Source organism: Oncorhynchus tshawytscha, linkage group LG01 (assembly GCF_018296145.1).
Source record: "Oncorhynchus tshawytscha isolate Ot180627B linkage group LG01, Otsh_v2.0, whole genome shotgun sequence".
NCBI classification, from domain to species: Eukaryota; Metazoa; Chordata; class Actinopteri; order Salmoniformes; family Salmonidae; genus Oncorhynchus; species Oncorhynchus tshawytscha.
In genome coordinates, this window is record NC_056429.1 from 58,283,890 (window position 1) to 58,309,601 (window position 25,712).

At 41.5% G+C, this 25,712-nt stretch overlaps 1 pseudogene; it reads left to right on the plus strand.

The window, feature by feature from the left end:
* The window catches only part of LOC112260770, a 144,108-nt pseudogene that overhangs the window by 16,265 nt on the left and 102,131 nt on the right, over window positions 1–25,712 (plus strand).

The window sequence follows — 25,712 nt, forward strand, 5'->3', positions numbered from 1 at the left end:
CATACTGGCCACACCACAGTACTGACAAAAATATCTAAAGACACTGAAGCAGCAAACAAATATGTAAATTAATATTTGTTGTGTTATAGGTCGACCGATTAATGGGAATGGCCGATTTTTAAAAGTTTTCATAACCATCGGAAATTGTTATTTTTGGACACCGATTTGGCTGATTTAAAAAAATTTTTTTTTTTTAAATACATATTTTTTAATATATTTATTTTTTACGCCTTTAATCTTTTTAACTAGGCAAGTCAGTAAAGAACGCATTCTTATTTTAAATGACGGCCTAGGAACGGTGGGTTAACTGCTTTGTTCAGGGGCAGAACGACAGATTTTTTTTTACCTTGTCAGCTCGGGTATCTTGCAACCTTACAGTTAACTAGTCCAACGCTCTAACCACCTGCCTCTCATTGCACTCTACGAGGAGCCTGCCTGTTACGCGAATGCAGTAAGCCAAGGTAAGTTGCTAGCTAGCATTAAACTTAACTTATAAAAATCAATCAATCATAAACACTAGTTAACTACACATGGTTGTTGATATTACTAGTTTATCTAGCGTGTCCTGCGTTGCATATAACGATGTGGTGCGTATTCGCGAAAAACGATGGTCCTTGCTCCAATGTGTACTTAACCATAAACATCAATGCCTTTCTTAAAATCAATACACAGAAGTATATATTTTTAAACCTGCATATTTAGCTAAAAGAAATCCAGTTTAGCAGGCAATATTAACCAGGTGAAATTGTGTCACTTCTCTTGCGTTCATTGCACGCAGAGTCAGTGTATATGCAACCGTTTGGGCTACCTAATTTGCCAGAATTTTACGTAATTAAGACATAACGTTGAAGGTTGTGCAATGTAACAGCAATATTTAGACTTATGGATGCCACCCGTTAGATGAAATACGTAACGGTTCCGTATTTCACTGAAAGAATAAACGTCTTGTATTTCTGTGTTTATAATTAAGTCTATGATTTGACTGAGCGATGGTAGGCACCAGCAGGCTCGTAAGCATTCATTCAAACAGCACTTTCGTGCTGGGCCGCGGCTTTTGTGAAGTGATGGGTAACGATGCTTCGATGGTGGCTGTTGTCGATGTGTTCCTGGTTCGAGCCCAGGTAGGAGCGAGGAGAGGGATGGAAGCTATACTGTTACACTGGCAATACTAAAGTGCCTATAAGAACATCCAGTAGTCAAAGTTTAATGAAATTAAAATGGTATAGAGAAATAGTCCTATAATAACTACAACCTAAAACTTCTTACCTGGGAATATTGAAGACTCATGTTTAAAGGAACCACCAGCTTTCATATCTTCTCATTTTCTGAGCAATGAACTTAAACGTTAGCATTCTTTCATAGCACATATTGCACTTTTACTTCTCCAACACTTTGTTTTTGCATTATTTAAACCAAATTGAACATGTTTCATTATTTATTTGAGGCTAAATTGATTTTATTGATCTATTATATTAAGTTAAAATAAGTGTTCATTCAGTATTGTAATTGTCATTATTACAAATGAATAAAAATCGGCCGATTTTAATCGGTATCTGCTTTCTTTGGTCCTCCAATAATCGATATCGGTATCGATGTTGAAAAATCATAATCGGTCGACCTCTAATTTGTGTCCTTTGGAAAACTTTTTGCCACGATTGTACTCATGAACATTCATTCTGAAATATTAATGCTCAGTTTGTTGCGCACGCATTACGGTACCACGTATTGCTAGCAGCATTTTAGTCAAATAGAGATTTATGCTAGCTGTTTGGATGAATGACTGTTTTTGTAAATGTGCAATAAGCATGAAACAATTCAAGTTTCAAAGAAAATTGTATTTTTCACATGCGCCAAATACAACAGGTGTTCTGGCCTTACAGTGAAATGCTTACTTACTAGCCCTTAACCAACAATGCAGTTTTAAATTAATTATATAAGGAATTGGCAACTTGTTTTCATTGAGAAATAAGGTAGGCAACTTGATTTCAACATCTGAACAAAGTGGACAGGCTAGCATGCTGTTCAAACAGTTGGAGATGAACAGAAGGTTGTGTTCATAACAATTCAACTGCTTTGTGTTAGCTGAATTCGGAGCTTGTGAAATTATACCTAGATCTAAATTGTCTAAACTTGAAGTGTGTGTGTGTGTGTGTGTGTGTGTGTGTGTGTGTGTGATATATATTAGTCATGACGTGGCCCTCTTTGGGTATTATGAGTGGCTTCCCCCTCTCCCTCCAACACCCAGGTTCTATTATCCCAGGTCGTAAATTCAATATCCTTGTTTTGGAGAATGTGAGAACGGTCGGTGGAAACGACAGCTACGACCTGGTCAGTTTTGTTTCATGTTTGTGACCTCATGAGAGGCAATACAGCCACATTACAATAACTCTGTTTATACAGGAGCCTGTGTTATGAGGTTTGCATCTAATTATTGTATAAAATGAATGAGTAAAGATGAAACTATTTGTGAAATTATGTAATGTGATTTTAAACTGTTAATGTCAGAGAATTGTATTCCCTTTTTAGTAATTGGCACGCCTCCATGAGCACCGACATGATCTGGCTCATGGGACAGCCCTTTTCTACTATTAGGAATAAAAACCCCACCTGAAGAAATCCTCTTGAGACCACGCCTACCTCGGTCAGCTGAGTGGGCGAAGGTTGAGTAGAGACCACAAAAACTTCAGTATAAGCTAAGGTTATAATGGTTGTTGAATTCCTAACCATACCACGTGGAGCATTGGCTACACGGGTGAAAATGATTCAACTCTGAGACTATGGATCCCGACAGAATAAGAGCAAATCTTTGATACTAATTGCTAGTCTGAAGCTAGGAATTATGTGAACCTGAGATGTTTCGGCGGTTGTCGGTCCTCGCATCTATTCTATAAGAACATTTCTGAATGCCTGGTACGGCAATTGCTCGGCCTCCGACCGCAAGGCACTTCAGAGGGTAGTGCGTATGGCCCAGTACATCACTGGGGCAAAGCTGCCTGCCATCCAGGACCTCTACACCAGGCGGTGTCAGAGGAAGGCCCTGAAAATTGTCAAAGACCCCAGCCACCCCAGTCATAGACTGTTCTCTCTACTACCGCATGGCAAGCGGTACCAGAGTGCCAAGTCTATGACAAAAAGGCTTCTCAACAGTTTTTACCCCCAAGCCATAAGACTACTGAACAGGTAACCAAATGGTTACCCGGACAATTTGCATTGCGTGCCCCCCCACCCCCCCAACCCCTCTTTTACACTGCTGCTACTCTCTGTTTATCTTATATGCATAGTCACTTTAACTATACATTCATGTACATACTATCTCAATTGGCCCGACCAACCAGTGCTGTCGTGGACATTTCCTCTATTTACCAAATCATGAGAGCAAACCACACACCAGTCAGAGTTATGCTTAATCTTCACCTTTAATAATAATTAAGCTTTTGCAATAGCATTTTGACTTTCAACAGTTCAGTATCTCTAATGAAAAGTTGAGAGTCCCAACATAATGGCAAATGGGATCCTTTATAGCAAAGGTCCACCCCCCTAGACAACATGACAAACCACAGGTCTTAGGAACTTACACAAAGAAAAGACTTTACTTCAGAGGAATATCCCCTAGCCAGACAGAGTTGGCTATAAATTATCCTTCAGTTTGGTCTCCTAAACAAAGCTCTTATTTTGTCCTTGGTACAAAATGGTACCAAGACATTACCCCCACCCTATGATATATATCAAATTGTCATTTAGATACAACCAATCCTGGACAAGCTCACGGAGAGGAGAGTGAGGCTATAGGTTAAGATAGGGGCAACAAAAGAGGGAGCATAGAATGATTCAAGACACTGCCATCCTCCTCTCCCCGATGGGAAAAGTAGGGAGAGACTGGCACACAGACACAGTGGAGCAAAAGATATGTTTACACATGATGACACCTTGACCTCTCCCCTCTCTGCGGCCCAAGCAACTTAGTCCTGACATAGAACAGATACTACAACCCCGCCACAGTATTATACAAAAATAACATTCTGATGAGAAGTAACTTACAAACATATGATGAATATAAAACATCTTACCTATGTTACCACCTAATTCTGATTATTCCCCAACAGTGCTCCCGCACATTGGCTAACCGGGCTATCTGCATTGTGTCCCACCACCCGCCAACCCCTCTTTTTACGCTACTCTGTTCATCATATATACATAGTCACTTTAACCATACTACCTCAATAAGCCTGACTAACCGGTGTCTGTATATAGCCTTGCTACTCTTATTTTCAAATGTCTTTTTACGGTTTTATTTCTTTACTTACCTACACACACACACACACTTTTTTTCTCCCCACTATTGGTTAGAGCCTGTAAGTAAGCATTTCACTGTAAGATCTACACCTGTTGTATTTGGCACACGTGACAAATACACTTTGATTTGGTACTCTGAAGTATCCATTCTAACTACGAAATACTCCAGGGAAGCAGTGAGACGCTTGGATGAACTTTCCAACAGAAAGACGGACTATTCCAACAGAGATCACAACGACATACTGAGCGTAAATATATATTAATTGCAATTATTCCCGAACGAGTGAGCGTTCATGTGCAAAGGATTAGCATTTCAATTAATATAATTATCAACTGTGTAGTGACTCATTTTTGTCTTTCCCGCCCTTCTCAGTCCACACCCACTTCCCTTTGTCCGCCAAGCCGTCATATCGGCTTCGCCCACTAGGGAACCTCCCCTATCATTTCCTTGTAACTATATCTATTGTTTGTTTATGCATTTCTGTAGTTAGTTAGTAAATAAATGATTAAGACAATTGGTGTATGGATGTCTCATAGTAAAGGCTGGGTTCGTGCAGATAACCAACGTTTTACGACGTTTGGAATGAGACTAATGTGAGGTAAAGAATAATTATTTAATTAGAAGACTAATTGATCAGAAATTAAATATTTTCCTTGGTGCCCCGACTTCCTAGTTAATTACATTTACATGATTAGTTTAATCACGTAATAATAATTAGAGAATTGATTTGATAAAATAAGTATAAAATGTAATGATGTCAAAGACACAACTATATAATATATATATATATATATATATATATATATACACACACACACACACAGGAGAAATTCTCCAGGTACATTTGAAGTCGGAAGTTTTACATACAGCTTACCCAAATACATTTAAACTCAGTTTTTCACAATTCATGACATTTAATCCTAGTAAAAATTCCCTGTTTTAGGTCAGTTAGGATCACTTTATTTTAAGAATGTGAAATGTCAGAATAATAGTAGAGAATTATATATTCCTGCTTTAATTTCTTTCATCACATTCCCAGTGGGTCAGAAGTTTGCTTACACTCAATTAGTATTTGTTAGCATTGCCTTAAACAATTTAAACTTGGGTCAAATGTTTTGGGTAGTCTTCCACAAGCTTCCCACAATAAGTTGGGTGTATTTTGGCCCATTCCTCCTGACAGAGCTGGTGTGACTGAGTCAGGTTTGTAGGCCTCATTGCTCGCACACGCTTGTTCAGTTCTACCAACAAATTTTCCATGGGCTTGAGGTCAGAGCTTTGTGATGGCCACTCCAATACCTTGACTTTGTTGTCCTTAAGCCATTTTGCCACGACTTTGGAAGTATGCTTGGGGTTATTGTCCATTTGGACGACCCATTTGCGACCCAAGCTTTAACTTCCTGACTGATGTCTTGAGATGTTGCTTCAATATATTCACATAATTTTCCTTCCTCATGGCGCCATCTATTTTGTGAAGTGCACCAGTCCCTCCTGCAACAAAGCACCCCACAACATGATGCTGCCACCCCCGTGCTTCACGGTTGGGATGGTGTTCTTCGGCTTGCAAGCCTCCCCCTTTTTCCTCCAAACATAACGATGGTCATTATGGCCAAACAGTTCTATTTTTGTTTCATCAGACCAGAGGACATTTCTCCAAAAAGTACGATCTTTGTCCCCATGTGCAGTTGCAAACCGTAGTCTGGCTTTTTTTATGGAGGTTTTGGAGCAGTGGCTTCTTCCTTGCGGAGCGGCCTTTCAGGTTATGTCAACATAAGACTCCTTTTACTGTGGATATAGATACTTTTGTACCTGTTTCCTCCAGCATCTTCACAAGGTCCTTTGCTGCTGTTCTGGTTTTTATTTTCACTTTTCGCACCAAAGTACGTTTATCTCTAGGAGACAGAATGCGTCTCCTTCCTGAGCTGTATGACGGCTGCGTGGTCCCATGGTGTTTATACTAGTGTACTATTGTTTGTAAACTTGCGTACTATTGTTTGAACGTGGTACATTCAGGCGTTTGGAATTTGCTCCCAAGGATGAACCAGACTTGTGTAGGTGTACAATTAATTTTTTTCAGATCTTGGCTGATTTCTTTTGATTTTCCATGATGTCAAGCAAAGAGGCACTGAGTTTGAAGGTAGGCCTTGAAATACATCCACAGGTACACCTCCAATTTACTCAAATTACTTCAATTAGCCTACCAGAAGCTTCTAAAGCCATGAAATAATCTGTCTGTAAACAATTGTTGGAAACATTACTTGTCATGCTCAAAGTACATGTCCTAAACAACTATAGTTTTTTTTATGGAGTGGCTGAAAAGCAAGTTAAATTTTTTTTAATTTAACCTTTATTTAACCAGGTAGGCTCTTTGAGAACAAGTTCTCATTTGTAACTACGACCTGGCCAAGATAAAGCAAAGCAGTTAAACACATACAACAACAGAGTTACCCATGGAATAAACAAACATACATTAGAAGGGAAAAAAGAAGCGTGTATATACAGTGTGTGCAAATGAGGTAAAATAAGGGAGGTAAGGCAATAAAATAGGCCATACTAGCGAGGTAATTACGATATAGCAATTAAACACTGTAGTGATTAGATGTGCAAGTAGAGATACTGGTGATACTAATAACTCCAACCTGTATGTGTATGTAAACTGTATGCTGTATACACTGTATGTGTATCCAACCTCCAAGTGTATGTAAACTTCTGACTTCAACTGTGTGTTTATGTGTGTGTGTGTGTGTGTGTGCATAATTTTAATTAATTAGCTGGTTACTCACTAGCACGTGGGCGTGTGCTTGAGATTGTTTGTTCATTTTCTATAATGCCTGCTGCAGTATTAGTGAATGTGCATTATGCATGGTTCTGGTTAAATTTGTAACAAAAAGGACATTTGTATTGAAAGGCCTGACAATCAGGGATTATTTAAAAAAAGTAAGAATGCACAACTATTTTGATAAATTATTAGTGGCTCTTATGGTTGTGGGAGGAATATGTGTAATTTCATAAGCTCTGACTTAATTTTGATTATTGTTGACCGCTTTAAATGCAGTGTATTTGACCGTTAATTGTACAACAAAGATTATTTAGAGAACGTTTAAAAGATAAAGATATACACTACCGTTCAGAAGCTTGGGGTCACTTAGAAATGTCCTTGTTTTGAAAGAAAATGGATGCAGCCTAGAAGGCCAGCATCCTGGAGTAACCTCTTCACTGTTGATGTTGAAACTGGTGTTTTGCGGGTAAATCAAATCAAAATCAAATCAAATTTATTGATATAGCCCTTCGTACATCAGCTGATATCTCAAAGTGCTGTACAGAAACCCAGCCTAAAACCCCAAACAGCAAGCAATGCAGGTGTAGAAGCACGGTGGCTAGGAAAAACTCCCTAGAAAGGCCAAAACCTAGGAAGAAACCTAGAGAGGAACCAGGCTATGTGGGGTGGCCAGTCCTCTTCTGGCTGTGCCGGGTGGAGATTATAACAGAACATGGCCAAGATGTTCAAATGTTCATAAATGACCAGCATGGTCGTATAATAATAATAAGGCAGAACAGTTGAAACTGGAGCAGCAGCACGGTCAGGTGGACTGGGGACAGCAAGGAGTCATCATGTCAGGTGGTCCTGGGGCATGGTCCTAGGGCTCAGGTCCTCCGAGAGAGAGAGAGAGAGAGAAAGAGAGAATTAGAGAACGCACACTTAGATTCACATAGGACACCGAATAGGACAGGAGAGGTACTCCAGATATAACAAACTGACCCTAGCCCCCCGACACATTAACTACTGCAGCATAAATACTGGAGGCTGAGACAGGAGGGGTCAGGAGACACTGTGGCCCCATCCGAGGACACCCCAGACAGGGCCAAACAGGAAGGATATAACCCCACCCACTTTGCCAAAGCACAGCCCCCACACCACTAGAGGGATATCTTCAACCACCAACTTACCATCCTGAGACAAGGCTGAGTATAGCCCACAAAGATCTCCGCCATGGCACAACCCAAGGGGGGCGCCAACCCAGACAGGATGACCACATCAGTGAATCAACCCACTCAGGTGACGCACCCCTTCCAGGGACGGCATGAGAGAGCCCCAGTAAGCCAGTGACTCAGCCCCTGTAATAGGGTTAGAGGCAGAGAATCCCAGTGGGAAGAGGGGAACCGGCCAGGCAGAGACAGCAAGGGCGGTTCGTTGCTCCAGAGCCTTTCCGTTCACCTTCCCACTCCTGGGCCAGACTACACTCAATCATATGACCCACTGAAGAGATAAGTCTTCAGTAAGGACTTAAAGGTTGAGACCGAGTTCGCGTCTCTGACATGGGTAGGCAGACCATTCCATAAAAATGGAGCTCTATAGGAGAAAGCCCTGACTCCAGCTGTTTGCTTAGAAATTCTAGGGACAATTAGGAGGCCTGCGTCTTGTGACCGTAGCGTACGTGTAGGTATGTACGGCAGGACCAAATCAGAGAGATAGGTAGGAGCAAGCCCATGTAATGCTTTGTAGGTTAGCAGTAAAACCTTGAAATCAGCCCTTGCTTTGACAGGAAGCCAGTGTAGAGAGGCTAGCACTGGAGTAATATGATACATTTTTTTGGTTCTAGTCAGGATTCTAGCAGCCGTATTTAGCACCAACTGAAGTTTATTTAGTGCTTTATCCGGGTAGCCGGAAAGTAGAGCATTGCAGTAGTCTAACCTAGAAGTGACAAAAGCATGGATTAATTTTTCCACATTTTTGGACAGAAAGTTTCTGATTTTTGCAATGTTACGTAGATGGAAAAAAGCTGTCCTTGAAATGGTCTTGATATGTTCTTCAAAAGAGAGATCAGGGTCCAGAGTAACGCCGAGGTCCTTCACAGTTTTATTTGAGACGACTGTACAACCATTAAGATTAATTGTCAGATTCAACAGAAGATCTCTTTGTTTCTTGGGACCTAGAACAAGCATCTCTGTTTTTTCCGAGTTTAAAAGTAGAAAGTTTGCAGCCATCCACTTCCTTATGTCTGAAACACATGCTTCTAGCAAGGGCAATTTTGGGGCTTCACCATGTCTCATTGAAATGTACAGCTGTGTGTCATCCGCATAGCAGTGAAAGTTAACATTATGTTTTCGAATAACATCCCCAAGAGGTAAAATATATAGTGAAAACAATAGTGGTCCCAAAACGGAACCTTGAGGAACACCGAAATTTACAGTTGATTTGTCAGAGGACAAACCATTCACAGAGACAAACTGATATCTTTCCGACAGATAAGATCTAAACCAAGATCTAAACCAGAACTTCTCCGTGTAGACCAATTTGGGTTTCCAATCTCTCCAAAAGAATGTGGTGATCGATGGTATCAAAAGCAGCACTAAGGTCTAGGAGCACGAGGACAGATGCAGAGCCTCGGTCCGATGCCATTAAAATGTCATTTACCACCTTCACAAGTGCCGTCTCAGTGCTATGATGGGGTCTAAAACCAGACTGAAGCATTTCGTATACATCGTTTGTCTTCAGGAAGGCAGTAAGTTGCTGCGCAACAGCCTTTTCTAAAAATTTTGAGAGGAATGGAAGATTCGATATAGGCCTATAGTTTTTTTATATTTTCTGGGTCAAGGTTTGGCTTTTTCAAGAGAGGCTTTATTACTGCCACTTTTAGTGAGTTTGGTACACATCCGGTGGATAGAGAGCCGTTTATTATGTTCAACATAGGAGGGCCAAGCACAGGAAGCAGCTCTTTCAGTAGTTTAGTTGGAATAGGGTCCAGTATGCAGCTTGAAGGTTTAGAGGCCATGATTATTTTCATCATTGTGTCAAGAGATATAGTACTAAAACACTTGAGCATCTCTTGATCCTAGGTCCTGGGAGAGTTGTGCAGACTCAGGACAACTGAGCTTTGAAGGAATACGCAGATTTAAAGAGGAGTCTGTAATTTGCTTTCTAATAATCATAATCTTTTCCTCAAAGAAGTTCATGAATTTATCACTGCTAAAGTGAAAGTCATCCTCTCTTGGGGAATGCTGCTTTTTAGTTAGCTTTGCGACAGTATCAAAAAGGAATTTCGGATTGTTCTTATTTTCCTCAATTAAGTTAGAAAAATAGGATGATCGAGCAGCAGTAAGGGCTCTACGGTACTGCACGGTACTGTCTTTCCAAGCTAGTCGGAAGACTTCCAGTTTGGTGTGGCGCCATTTCCGTTCCAATTTTCTGGAAGCTTGCTTCAGAGCTCGGGTATTTTCTGTGTACCAGGGAGCTAGTTTCTTATGAGAAATGTTTTTAGTTTTTAGGAGTGCAACTGCATCTAGGGTATTGCGCAAGGTTAAATTGAGTTCCTCAGTTAGGTGGTTAACTGATTTTTGTCCTCTGGCGTCCTTGGGTAGACAGAGGTAATCTGGAAGGACATCAGGGAATCTTTGTGTTGTCTGTGAATTTATAGCACGACTTTTGATGTTCCTTGGTTGGGGTCTGAGCAGATTATTTGTTGCAATTGCAAACGTAATAAAATAGTGGTCCGATAGTCCAGGATTATGAGGAAAAACATTAAGATCCACAACATTTATTCCATGGGACAAAACTAGGTCCAGCGTATGACTGTGACAGTGAGTGGGTCCAGAGACATGTTGGACAAAACCCACTGAGTTAATGATGGCTCCGAAAGCCTTTTGGAGTGGGTCTGTGGACTTTTCCATGTGAATATTAAAGTCACCAAAGATTAGAATATTATCTGCTATGACTACAAGGTCCGATAGGAATTCAGGGAACTCAGTGAGGAACGCTGTATATGGCCCAGGAGGCCTGTAAACAGTAGCTATAAAAAGTGATTGAGTAGGCTGCATAGATTTCATGACTAGAAGCTCAAAAGACGAAAACGTCATTTTTTTTTTTTGTAAATTGAAATTTGCTATCGTAAATGTTAGCAACACCTCCGCCTTTGCGGGATGCACGGGGATATGTTCACTAGTGTAGCCAGGAGGTGAGGCCTCATTTAACACAGTAAATTCATCAGGCTTAAGCCATGTTTCAGTCAGGCCAATCACATCAAGATTATGGTCAGTGATTAGTTCATTGACTATAATTGCCTTTGAAGTAAGGGATCTAACATTAAGTAGCCCTATTTTGAGATGTGAGGTATCATGATCTCTTTCAATAATGACAGGAATGGAGGTGGTCTTTATCCTAGTGAGATTGCTAAGGCGAACACCGCCATGTTTAGTTTTGCCCAACCTAGGTCGAGGCACAGACACGGTCTCAATGGTGATAGCTGAGCTGACTACACTGACTGTGGTAGTGGCAGACTCCACTATGCTGGCAGGCTGGCTAACAGCCTGCTGCCTGGCCTGCACCCTATTTCATTGTGGAGCTAGAGGAGTTAGAGCCCTGTCTATGTTGGTAGATAAGATGAAAGCACCCCTCCAGCTAGGATGGAGTCCGTCACTCCTCAGCAGGTAAGGCTTGGTCCTGTTTGTGGGTGAGTCCCAGAAAGAGGGCCAATTATCTACAAATTCTAACTTTTGGGAGGGGCAGAAAACAGTTTTCAACCAGCGATTGAGTTGTGAGACTCTGTTGTAGAGCTCATCACTCCCCCTAACTGGGAGGGGGCCAGAGACAATTACTCGATGCCGACACATCTTTCTAGCTGATTTACACGCAGAAGCTATGTTGCGCTTGGTGATCTCTGACTGTTTCATCTTAACATCGTTGGTGCCGACGTGGATAACAATATCTCTATACTCTCTACACTCGCCAGTTTTAGCTTTAGCCAGCACCATCTTCAGATTAGGCTTAACGTCGGTAGCCCTGCCCCCTGGTAAACAGTGTATGATCGCTGGATGATTTGTTTTAAGTCTAATACTGCGGGTAATGGAGTCGCCAATGACTAGAGTTTTCAATTTGTCAGAGCTAATGGTGGGAAGCTTCGGCGTCTTAGACCCCGTAACGAGAGGAGTAGAGACCAGAGAAGACTCGGCCTCTGACTCCGACTCGCTGCTTAATGGGGAAAACCGGTTGAAAGATTCTGTCGGCCAAATGAGCGAAACTGGTTGAGCGTTCCTACAGCATTTCCTTCCAGAAACCGTGAGAAAGTTGTCCGGCTGCGGGGACTGTGCCAGGGGATTTATACTACTATCTGTACTTACTGGTGGCACAGACGCTGTTTCATCCTTTCCTACACTGAAATTACCCTTGCCTAACGATTGCGTCTGAAGCTGAGCTTGTAGCACAGCTATCCTCGCCGTAAGGCGAGTACAGCGACTGCAATTAGAAGGCATCATGCTAATGTTACTACTTAGCTTCGGCTGTTGGAGGTCCTGACGAATCGTGTCCAGATAAAGCGTCCGGAGTGAAAAAGTTGAGGGAAAAAAATATATATATAACGGTAATTAAAAAGTAAAAAACGTAAAGTTGTCAGGTAGCAAAATAGGTTGGCAACAAAACGCACAGCAACTCGAAAACAAGTCTGCAAGTTGTGACCGGAAATGACGTGATGACGTAAGACTGCATGTGGGTGAATGACAAATGCTGGTCAATAGTACCTGGTCAAGGTACTATTTGATGAAGCTGCCAGTTGAGTACTTGTGAGGCGTCTGTTTCTCAAACTAGACACTAATGTAGCTGTCCTCTTGCTCAGTTGTGCACTGGGGCCTCCCACTCATTCTATTCTGATTAGAGCCAGTTTGCTCTGTTCTGGGTAGGGAGTAGTATGCAGCGTTGTACGAGATCTTCAGTTTCTTGGCAATTTCTTGCATGGAATAGCCTTCATTTCTCAGAACAAGAATAGACTGATGAGTTTCAGAAGAAAGTTCTTTGTTTCTGGCCATTTTGAGCCTGTAATGAAACTCACAAATGCTGATGCTCCAGATACTCAACTAGTCTTAAAACCTCTTGGAACTACCCATCCCGGATCCGGGAGAATTGTCATCAACTGACACTAATTAGCATAACGTAACGGACAAAAAATATTACTAGAAAATATTCATTCATGAATATTCATGAAATCACAAGTGAAATATATTGAAACACAGCTTAGCCCTTTGTTAATCACCCTGTCATCTCAGATTTTGAAATTATGCTTTACAGCCAAAGCAAGACAAGCATTTGTGTAAGTTTATCGATAGCCTAGCATAGCATTATGCCTAGCTAGCAGCAGGCAGCTTGGTCACGAAAATCAGAAAAGCAATCAAATTAAATAGTTTACCTTTTGATGAGCTTCGGATGTTTTCACTCACGAGACTCCCAGTTAGATAGCAAATGTTCCTTTTTTCCATAAAGATTATTTTTGTAGCCGAAATAGCTCCGTTTGTTCTTCATGTTTGGCTGAGAAATCGACCGGAAATTGCGGTCACGACAACTCCGAAAAAGATTCCAAATTAGGTCCATAATATCGACAGAAACATGGAAAACGTTTTTTTTATAATCAATCCTCAAGGTGTCTTTCAAATATCTATTTGATAATATATCAACCGGGTCAGTTGGCTTCTTAGTAGGAGCGAGAGAAACAATGGCTGCATTTGTCTATTACGCACAAATCACTTAGAGCCACCAGCTGACCACTTACGCAATGTTGTTGCTCACGCTCATTTTTCCAAATAAAAGCCTGTGACACTAGACACATTAGGGAAGCCATAGAAAAAGGAATCTGGTTGATATCCCTTTCACTGCTCAATAGGGACGCATAGGAACACAGAGGTTTCTAAATAAGAGTCACTTCCTGATTGGATTTTTCTCAGGCTTTCGCCTGCAATATCAGTTCTGTTATACTCACAGACAATATTTTTACGGTTTTGGAAACTTTAGAGTGTTTTCTATCCTAAGATGTCAATTATATGCATATTCTATTATCTGGTCCTGAAAAATAGCCCGTGGGAACGTTATTTTTCCAAAAATGAAAATGGTGCCCACTAGTTTCAAGAGGCCAGTTTTATTGCTTCTTTAATGAGAACAGTTTAAGGCTTTGCTAACATAATTGCACAAGTGTTTTCTAATGATCAATTAGCTTTTTAAAATTATGAACTTGAATAAGCTAACACAACGTGCTGTTGGAAGACAGGAGTGATGGTTGCTGATTATGGGCCACTGTACGCCTACGTAGATATTCCATAAAAAATCTGCCGTTTTCAGCTACAATAGTCATTTACAAAATTAACCATGTCTACACTGTATTTCTGATGAATTTTATGTTATTTGAATGGATGAAAAATGTGCTTTTCTTCCAAAAACAAGGACATTTCTAAGTGGCCCCAAACTCGAACGGTAGTGTTTCTTTATATGTAGTTAGGTATAGAAGGTATAGTGAATTGCTCATCAGTTAGAAAACATCTGAGTTTTAGGCCATATCGCCCAGCCCAGCCCTTGCTGTTATATCAGCAAAGGGGGAACCAACACCGTCCTCTTTGTTCTCTATTGAAATATAAATGTAATATTTTTGTGTAGAAATGTTGCCCGGGGATAATGTTTTTTAATTGAATTTCCCATCGGCTAATTAATTAGGGAACAATTTATCTAAAGATGTGGACTCAAAATGCATTGGTTATTTCGCTAAAATATCTTCCTGAGATATTCCTGGGACATCAGTTTTTGTTCCGCATCTGAGGTCGTACAAGGCACGAAGTACTGTTGTCCATTTGAGAGATCCATTTCAATGATATCACATGTGTAGGGGTGTGACCTTCAACCCCGTCTGCCATCAAAATTAGCCGATTTTACGGATATTTTTAAATAAGTGTGTAATTATACTTTTTGGGAGTTTGATATTCAAATGTTCTTGTGTGAATATATCAGGAATAGTTAAGGACTATGTAATTAATTTGTTAATGATCACTACAGAGGACAATTTTGCACTTATATTAAAATACGTATTTCTTTAAAAATAAAGTTTAGCAAACACAAATACCCACAATTTTTTTTTGGGGGGGGGGTCTCAGGAGGATAAAATACACTGCTAGTTAGCTGTGTAATTGATTAACCTAACAGTACATGTAATCACCTCAAATGGCAGATGCACGTGCTTCCCACGCTCCATACATCTCAATGCCATTCCAGATACTTAAAACGGTGCTAAAACTGTCAATATTGAGAGAAAATAATTGTAATACCTACAACAGTCACAACAGTAGTAGTTTTCAAAACAATGCTATTGCATTTAGAAATGTTGTACAATCAGAAAGCATTTTTCTCTCCCTCTCCTATACTTGAGTCGGAGCACATGAATAAACGGGCATAGGGGCAGGGCAGACACTTCAGGGTATTAATGCACTTTGGGCTGTTGTTTGACTGAATCAAAATATAACTTTTTGAGTGAAGTGACAAGCTAGAATTTGCACCAGTGCGACCAATTAAAAAGTAAACTTGCACAACCAACTCAAATTGTCAGACTCTGGAGCCCTGTCTGTATTTCTTTGCATAACAACCTGTACTAGCATGACAACATGTATCTGACGCTGGCACCTTGGCATTTCTCACTGCTCGTGTCTGACTACTGAGGAGCCTGACCCCCGCACTGTATGACTAATACCGAGGGGACATGGGAGGGAGGGAGTGAGGTAATTGGGAAAGTGGAGGAGGGAAACGTTAGCAGCGTTGGAGTCTCTCTCCCCCACCTGGAGGATGAAGTCAGTCAGCCTGCCAGTAGAACTCCAGTCTGCCTCAGACCCTAGGAGGGATGTAAGCAGGATGGATCAGCCCTGCCCTACCTTGGCCTGCTACAGGGGCTCTGTGTGGGTTGAGGCACCTGGGCATGTGGTGGTGGGAGTGGGGGATCTAAATATTGGTACTGGTGCCAGGCAGCCTGTCATCTCAATGGCTATAGTGAGCACTACAGTGAAATACCTAATTTCCTCAACAATGGGAGACATCCCTTGAGAGCCCATGGCAGGGGGATGAATGAGATATTTAATAGAGGTAGAATGGTACCACAGTGTTAGTTGGCATACTGCAGCAACGCCCCACCTCTCCCGCATGGAGCCAATACCCTGATTCACACTGAAGAAGATGGCTGACATTTTACATGTTCCTAACAATTCTGTTTTTTGTTTGTATTTTTTTGGTGGTTTAGCTTATTTTTGTAACTTATTTTGTACATAATGTGGCTGCTACCGTCTCTTATGACTGAAAATAACTTCTGGACATCCGAACAGCGATTTTTCTCACCACGAACTGGCAGAAGTTTTTTTTTTTTTGTTTGTTTTTACGAGTTCCTATGAGCCAGACGTGAAGGACATACTGCTTTCCCGGGAACAGGCCCAAATTTGTGTGTAGAGACGAAGGAGAGAAAGAGGACGGAGGTCTGGCTGCCCTCTCAATTCGCATGCGATCTAATAAATCTCCCCTGCCTTCCATTCTACTAGCTAATGTGCAATTGTTGGAAAATAAAATTGACGACCTACGAGGAAGATTAATCTACCAACGGGACATTTAAAAACTGTCATCTTATGCTTCATGGAGTCGTGGCTGAACAACAACATTATCAACATACAGCGTATAACCAGCAAGCTGTATTGGCAGGATAGAACCGCGGTGCCTGATAAGACGGGGGGGGGGGTGGTGGACTATACATATTTGTAAACCACAACTGGTGCACAATATCTAAGGAAGTCTCGATTTTACTTGCCTGAGGTAGAGTATCTCATGATAAGCTGTAGACCACACTATCTACCTAGAGGTTTCCATCTGTATTTTACATAGCTGTCTACATGCCACCACAGACCGATGCTGGCATTAAGACCACACTCAATGAGCTGTATTCCGCCATAAGCAAACAGGAAAACGCTCATCCCGAGGCGGGGCATTAATGCAGGGAAACTTAAATCGGTTTTACCAAATTTATATCAGAATGTAAAATGTGCAACCAGAGTGAAATATAACTCTGGTCCACGTTTACTCCACACACAGAGATGCGTACTAAGCTCTCCCATTTGGCAAATCTGACCATAATTCTATCCTCCTGACTCCTGCTTACAAGCTAAAATTAAAGCAGGAAGCACCAGTGATTCGGTCAATAACATAAAAAGTGGTCAGATAAATTAGATACTAAGCTACAGGACTGTTTTGCTAGCACAGACTGGACTATGTTCTGGGATTCTTCTGATGGCATTGAGGAGTACACCACATCAGTCATTGGCTTCATCAATAAGTGCTCGTCGGATGTGAAAGGCCTTGCAAACCATTAGACTACAAAAGGAAGCACAGCCAAGAACTGCCCAGTGACACGAGCCTACCAGACGAGCTGAACTACTTCTATGCTCGCTTCGAGGCAAGTAACACTGAAACATGCATGAGAGCACCAGCTGTTCTGGATGACTGTGATCACACTCTCCACAGCCGATGTGAGTAAGACCTTTTAAACAGGTCAGCATTCACAAGGCCGTAGGGCCAGATGGATTATCAGGACGTGTATTACGAGCATGTGCTGACCAACTGGCAAGTGTCTTCACTGACATTTTCAACCTATCCCTGTCCGAGTTTGTAATAAAATGATCAGATTAATATTGCCATTGAGAAAATTCAAAACAAAATGAGACTTGACCTTTTTCAAGGTCAGTCTCGCAAAAAAGATGCATTCTTGTGTTCTAACTACCTGCTATTCAAAGCGTTCTGAACAAATTAAGGGAATCGTTCACAAACATTGGCACATTCTAAAATCCGATGATAGTCTCGGTAATGTATTTTCGGACCTTCCCTTGGTCGTATTCTCGCGGGGCAGAAATCTCAGAGACCAATTGGTACACTCTGATTTACCACCCCAAGATATTCCTGAACAACGTCTATTTGGGCCCCTACTGGATGGAAAATACAGACACCTGTGTCTTTTGAAACTATATAAACGAATCATCCAGCAGTGTTTGTGATTATACCCTGATGAAGACAGTGTGGCTGTCAACGTTGGTAATAACATCTTTGCATCTGAGCTCCTAGAGTATGCGGCTCTTTTATTTTCGAGTTTGTAATACCACCATGTTTTCAGCAGACCACCATAGTCCCTGTACCCTCAACGTGATCAAGACATATGAGATGATTGTGGACTACAGGAAAAGGAGGACTGAGCACGCCCCCGTTCTCATCGACGGAGCTGTAGTGTAGCAGGTTGAGAGCTTGTCCACATCACCCACAAACTAACATGGTCCAAACACACCAAGACAGTCGTGAAGAGGGCACGACAAAACCTATTCCCTTTCAGGACACTGAAAAGATTTGGCATAGGTCCCCAGATCCTTATATGTATACTGGTTGCATCACTGCCTGGTATGGCAACTGCTCAGCTTCCGAACGCAAGGCACTACAGAGGGTAGTGCGTATGGCCTAGTACATCACTGGGGCCAGGCTTCCTGCCATCCAGGACTTCTATACCAGGCGGTGTCAAAGGAAGGCCCTAGAAATTGTCGGACTCCAGCTACCCTAGTCATAAACTGTTTTCTCTGCTACCGCATGGCAAGCAGTACCAGAGCGCAAAGTCTAGGTCCAAGAGGCTTCTAAACATCTTCTACCCCCCCAAGCCATAAGACTCCTGAACATCTAATCAAATAGCTACACAGACTATTTGCATTGCCCCCCTCTTACACCGCTGCTACTCTGTTATCATCTATGCATAGTCACTTTAATAACTTTAGCTACATGTACATATTGCCTCGGCCTACTGGTGCTATTTCTTATTAACTGCATTGTTGGTTTGGGGCTTGTAAGTCAACATTTCACTGTAAGGTCTACCTACACCTGTTGTATTCGGCGCATCTGACTAATAACATGTGATTTGATGATCATTAGTGGGCTGGCTAGAGTTGCTGTTAGTGTAGGTTGATGAGTAGATGTACTGGTACTGAATACAGCATTGGTTCCTCCTGTAATGAATAGCAGGGCAATGGACTACTCAGACACTGTTTAATCCTGTCGGTTTGGCTGTCAATAAAGTCTGTTTTCCATGTCAGACACCCACACCATCCTAGCGTTTTGTCTATATATGCTCAATGGTCCGGCAGAAACAATGAGGGAAAACAGCAGAACGTTGGGGTTGTTTGAAAAACCCAAGCAGCCGTGCTGACACCTCCAGTGCCCGGCCAGATCTATGCATCATACAGCTAGGGTAGAAACCTGCTCCAGTTTGAAAGGTCGCCAGGCGTCATGGCCAACCTGTCACTGCTGCTTGGCCACTGCACCCAGGAGAGAGCTGCTGATTCCAGCCCTGCTGCCAAACACATTGCTTTAATGTTGGGGAATTTATCCCGGGAGCAGCTCTGCTGTGGTTCACACATAGAAGGGGATGTTAGGTTCTGAACGCAATATCTCTCAATGTTTGCTCGCTTCTCTCAAGTGTTATTTATTTTTGTAACTAATTGAATTATGTACTGCCATATTGTGAATTGAAATAAATGATTGTTTGCTGAGACATTCTCTAATAGTCATACCGCATCTTTGAAAAATCCATGCCCTCTGCGTTCTCTAAAGTGATGGTTGATTGAGCATGACTAAAACACCTGACAATACAGGTGACACAAACACAGGTATGTGCAGTTGTTCTCCTGTGGTTTGCACCTCTCACTGTTGACAGATTGTTGGCCAATAGCCCCCAGTGTGGTGGTGCTGTGAAGAAATGACATGGCTTGGTTGTTGTGCAGTTCTCTGTTGGCCTCTGTGGTGGTTCTATTGGCTGCGCTGTACTTTGCTTTCATTCCCACTGCAGTGGTGGGCAACAAATCACTGAAGACATGACAGTACCTATTGTTTATGTTTATAACAAAGAATTGTTGAATACTTGTTTCTGATTGGGCTAGAAGCGCATTCTAGAATGGGCATTAAATTCAGATTACAGGACAGTTGGAAAGAGATTGTGACACCTTGCGATATGCGCCTACACCATCAGACCATACTACTTGCTACAAAGTTACAGAAAGCTAAAATGACAATCACACAAACCAAAATGTTATACATTGTTACCGCAGGACCAATGAAGAAAAACTAGCTTGCATTTATTTGTTTTTGCTGACACATTTTTTGGGGAGCATTTGATGACCTGACATGGTGAGTGATGAACATGCATTTCTCCTGTCCCTACTGTTGCAGTCATTACACAAGTGACGGTATGCTGTCAAATCTTCCCACATGTTTTCTAGTTTGACCAGTTGTTTTTAACAACAGATATTTTTTAATTCTGTTGTCATTTTTGCAGGCTCGCTAGCAATAAATTATTTAGCTGGCTTCTAGCCTGGCGTTTGATATACAATGTGATCTCCTTGTAATGAGCAGTGTCACGTGTCCTGATGAAGGTAAACTTTTCTAGCTATGCCAGGCAGAATCAGGTATCCGCTCATTTTGGATTTATCCAAATGATTGTCAGTAGAAAACTGCAGCGCCTTTGCTGTTATTCTGGCTGCAGAGGTTGTGACTGTTAGCTGTAGCTATTTGGCTAACAAGCAAGGGAACATGTAGAACAAACAACTGGATTGTTTTATCTTGTTGCAAAAAATAAAATCTATATACATATTCACTCACTACCGGTCAAATGATGTCAATTAGTCTATCAGAACTTACAAAGCCATGACATCAATTTCTGGAATTCTCCAAGCTGTTTAAAGGCACAGTAAACTTAGTGAATGTTAACTTCTGACCCACTGGAATTGTGATACAGTGAGTTATAAGTGAAATAATCTGTCTTTGAACAATTGTTGGGAAAATTGTTTGTGTCATGCACGAAGTAGATATCCCAGCCGACTTGCCAAAACTATAGTTTGTTAACAAGAAATTTGTGGAGTGGTTAAAAAACAAGTTTTAAAGACTCCAACCTAAATGTATGTAAACTTCTGACTTCAACTGTATACCTTAGCCCTCTGACACAAACTGTTGCAGTATAAATACTGGAGGCTCAGACAGGATGGGTCTCAGCATCCAGTTTCAATGCAACGGGTCCAAAATCTTATGGGTAAGGTATTTCAGTAGAATTTGCTGTGCGATTTGGGATATTATGTGTGTAGATTGATTAGGAAACAATTGTATTCATTTTAGAATAAGGCCGTAACGTAACAATGTGGAAAAAGTCGAAGGGGTCTTAATACTTTCCGAATGCACTGTATATGAACAAAATTGTATTTCTACCAGTAAGTGTTATTTTAGGATTATTTTCTTTGGCAACTGTGGTATGAGCTGAATGAATGCCTCCGTTCTGTACATTGCCTTGGAAAAATGAACTCCGCAAAGGGACTCTGCTCCGCCTTGTTTCTGAGAACGTCTACGTTTATCCCTTCAGTAATGGAGTTTTAGTCTTTGATTTCGGTTTAGCTAGTGTGCACAATTGAGTTTTCCCCTTTTCCTCCAAGTTTAAGAAATTGTGAAAATGAGACTAAAGGGCACTTTCTTAACTCTGATCCCTCTTGACCCCCCCCCCTCCTTTCAGGGTGGTTTGAGAGCTCATTTATAGTCCATTTATTTTCCCAGCGTTGGTTTGTCCTACCGTCCTGCCACCAGGTCATTAGTAGCAGATCACAGTTTAAGATTGTTCTGCTAATTATAGTTGACTTCTGCTAGGCTTGAGATGTTGGTTTGCTGATTTTTGTTGTGGGGGTGTGTGTGAGGGGTGCTTAACAGTGTGTGAAGGGTGACCAGATTCTGCAGGCTATGAAACAGCCAATCCGTATTCCAGAGGAGCAGCCAGCAAAAGACCACACAATCCCTTTTACTACTCTGAGCTCCGGGTTGTGAAAGGCATGCAGATGGAAAAGGGGATTTTTACGATCCAATTTCACCCTCTCCCTTTCTCTTTCCCTAGCATTGCTGTTGGGTTTTGAGTTGACACCGAGAGAATGGGATAAAAGTATTTCAAGCATCGACTGTTATTTTGTGACCTGTTTTCATTTTCTCTTCTTCACTCTACCATAATATTTCCTGAGAATTCATTAATCAGTCAGTGTTCATTGTAACAATGCCCAGATAAGACTTAATAAAAAGGATTAGCTGGAAACCCGTCAAGATAAATGCTCATTTGTTCTGTGTGGGCCCATGCTAATGTAATATGGTTGCTTGCACGTCACGCTGTACTCATTTGCTGCCAGGGTTGTGATCAGTAGGCATGAAATAGGATAACTTTTTGAAGCTAAGTGAAATGGTGAGCTATTAGTAATGGGGTGGGCAATATAGTTATGTATCGCAAAATATTGTTTTTGGACATTATTATATCAATATTTGACTCCAAGTCATCTGTGTAAAAGAAATAAGTAAATTGTCCCCTCCCCTTGCACATTTCACAACAGCCCAAGAAGCCAATTTCCTTGTATGAAGGTGACAAGGCGCAAAGTAAATCTCCTTGGCGCTGGCCTGGGCTGCCTCTATAAATTTTGAATGGGGGAACGCGAGAGTACACTGCACCATGAATTATACACATTAGAAGCAAGGAATAATCTCCACACCACGCACAGCCTTCAACGACACCAAACTGGTAATCATGTCAGACGGGGAGAGGTGGAGCCAAGGACAAAACACCTCTCTCTTTAATGTGTCGCCTCAAGGTATCTCTCGCTCACGATGTTGCTGACCAACAGCCTCAAGGGATTGGTCTGTAGGTGCACTGAGCTTTAATTGACCGTTGGATGGTCTTCAGGGGACGTCCGTGATCAAAGTAATGTAGAATACTTTTGTTTTAGTAGTACATGTGCCATCTTTTAGTGCTAAATGGGATGTGGGATGGTATGTTTTGAGAACTTGGAAGAAGTGAAAAATAATATGTAATCTTTTTTTCATTTTTTTTCACCGCTGAGCTGATTTATGATATCAATGCAAATAGTAATATATTTAACTGAAATAGAAAAAGGACATCTTCTAATTTTAACACCCCTCATCTTCTCTGCAGTAATGACGTGTGAGCCTCTGTTCTCTGATGGAACCCTCCAGAACTGTCCATCCAGTTCCACCATGAATGTGGCTTCACCTCTCTGACCTACTATGAGAACAACCCAGCCAAGGAGCACTTCCAATGGGCCAAGGAACTCTCCTAATTGGCCTAGAGATGAACATGATAGGTAAGTAATAGTCTCAACATACAGTAACAGCCTGGGCTTTAGAAGGCCTACGCTTTTGGTCATGGAAGTGTAACGTGGTCTTTTCTCCATGCGGGGGCTCTGTGCAAACGGACTCGCTTCTAGCAGAACTTCCTTGCCCAGCTGATCCTGGATGTCAAGAGTAAGGAGGGTACCCCAGCTCCCGAGCTAGACGTTGAGCTGACCCTCTCCCCCACCCCACTGGCCTGCCTGCCCAAGGTAAGCCCCTTTCACCTTCACCCTCACTCACATGGGGGGGCAAATCCAGTGTGATACTAAGTGTCTCCAGCAGAGGGGGATCTCTACCCCTCGACCATAACTGATATCATGTTGTGGCGCTGAAATAGCCTTGGAAGATCAGGATGAAAATTGACTCCAGGGAGATGTTTCACTCGCTCGCTGCTTCATTACAGAACTTGTATGTTCTGTTAAGATTAATTACCATTATCTAAATGTGATTTTTGTCATTCTGAGCCCCGTCGGTGGACACCCTAATGGGTTTACGGACCGAATGCATATGGGTCCGGTAAATTTCTCTAATGGCCGGTAAATAAAAAAATCTTCCCGTTTAATGTCTGGCGCCACATTTTCCTAACGGAAACCCTGACACTACACACACACACATGCACCCCTACGTGCTCCTCCATATCCACTCCGCTTGCCACTGCAAGGCACCTCATCCCTGGCCTGCATGATCTGCAGAGACTCCTCTCAGCACAGATTTCCTCGCAAGTTCTCGGTTCTAAATTAGATGAAATGTGTAGCTTCATCGTCTAGTTACACATATGTGATCCAAGTAGGCATTTCTATTGTTATACAACCTAGGCTTCATCTTTGCATCCACCCTTATTTTGAAAATTGAATTGAAGTATGTCAACCTGTTTTTGCTTGGTTGTTATGGGGTATATTGTGTAGATTGGGGGGGGGTAAATAATTTAATAAATAAGGCTGTGATGTAACAATGTGGAAAAAGTGAAGGGGTCTGAATAATTTCTGAATGCTTTGTACTTTAAAATGACAAAGAAAACAAATGGAAACGGTAGAAATTATAATGGACCTTCATTCATGCAGTTTCTTGACTTGGTCCAGCTCTAATGAACACCAAAATGAAAGCTAGACAGTCGGAGGATAGAACATTCAAAAAATGATGGATGGAGGACTTTTTATTTTATTTTGACGGCGAGGAAATATAACACATTTTCAGTGTGGCTCTCCAGACCTTGTTGAAGACTGAATGCGGCCCATGGGCCCAAATTTGTTTGACACCTCTGGTCTAGAGACTATTTGAGGATGGCAACTCATTCTGACAGTCGTGCCAGTTTCTCTCCACTCTTATCTTCAAATTCTCAACATTTAAGAAATCAATCAACTTCAATTTGTCATTTTGTATTCCAATTCAAAATTAACATTCTCCCTGTTTCTTTTCAATATCTTTTCAAATTCAATACTCAGTTATTTTGGGTAGCATCTCCCAGAACACCTCAAGAACTGCCCTCCTTCAAATACAAAATGAAAAAATATCTCCTGGACATGACTGATTGCAATAGTCTTCTGCTGCTATTGATTAACCCCTGATGCATTGTTTTTCATTTTCTTTAAATCCTAAACTATGTATTTCTGTTTTATTAATCAGGATACAGTTGATTTATTTTGTTGTATAAATATTTGAAAGTGGTGGTGCCTTGAAAGCCCTTCAGGGTAGTTTTGTCTTCCTCTCCAGCACATGCCCTCTCCGCTTGCCTTTTTAACTCTATTCATGGTTTTGTATTTTTCTTGTGTGCAAATATATTTAATTCTCTTATCAACACTGGTTAAACACATTTTTTAATTACTTTGTAGGCATCTGCAACTTACAACAAATAGGGTAAAAACACTTGCCTAATTTTGACCAGGCATTTTCTGACTATGAAATGAAAAATCTTAATTTCATTATACTTGACCACATCTGTACCAGTAATTGACTTCTCGCTGTTGGATGGTATGTATACACCACAGTGTTAGCCCCATGGTCTGTCCATACATTAAATTATCTAAGATCTAATAGATGTGATAAAATGCTTCATATGCTCTATAGCAGTGTTGTGGCGAGTGTAGTGACCTATGCCATTGTGTGCTGGAAAATGAGGGGAATAGGCGTTGTCGTACCCTCTTTACGACTGTCTTGGTGTGTTTGGACTATGATAGTTTGTTGACGTGGACACCAAGGAACTTGACGCTCTCAACTTGCTCCACTACAGCCCCGTTGATGAGAATGGGGGCGTGCTCGGTCCTCCTTTTCCTGTAGTCCACAATCATCTAATTTGTCTTGATCAAGTTGAGGGAGAGGTTGTTGTCCTGGCACCACACGTCCAGGTCTCTGACCTCCCTATAGGCTGTCTCATCGTTGTCGGTGATCAGGCCTACCACTGTTGTCATCGGCAAACTTTACATA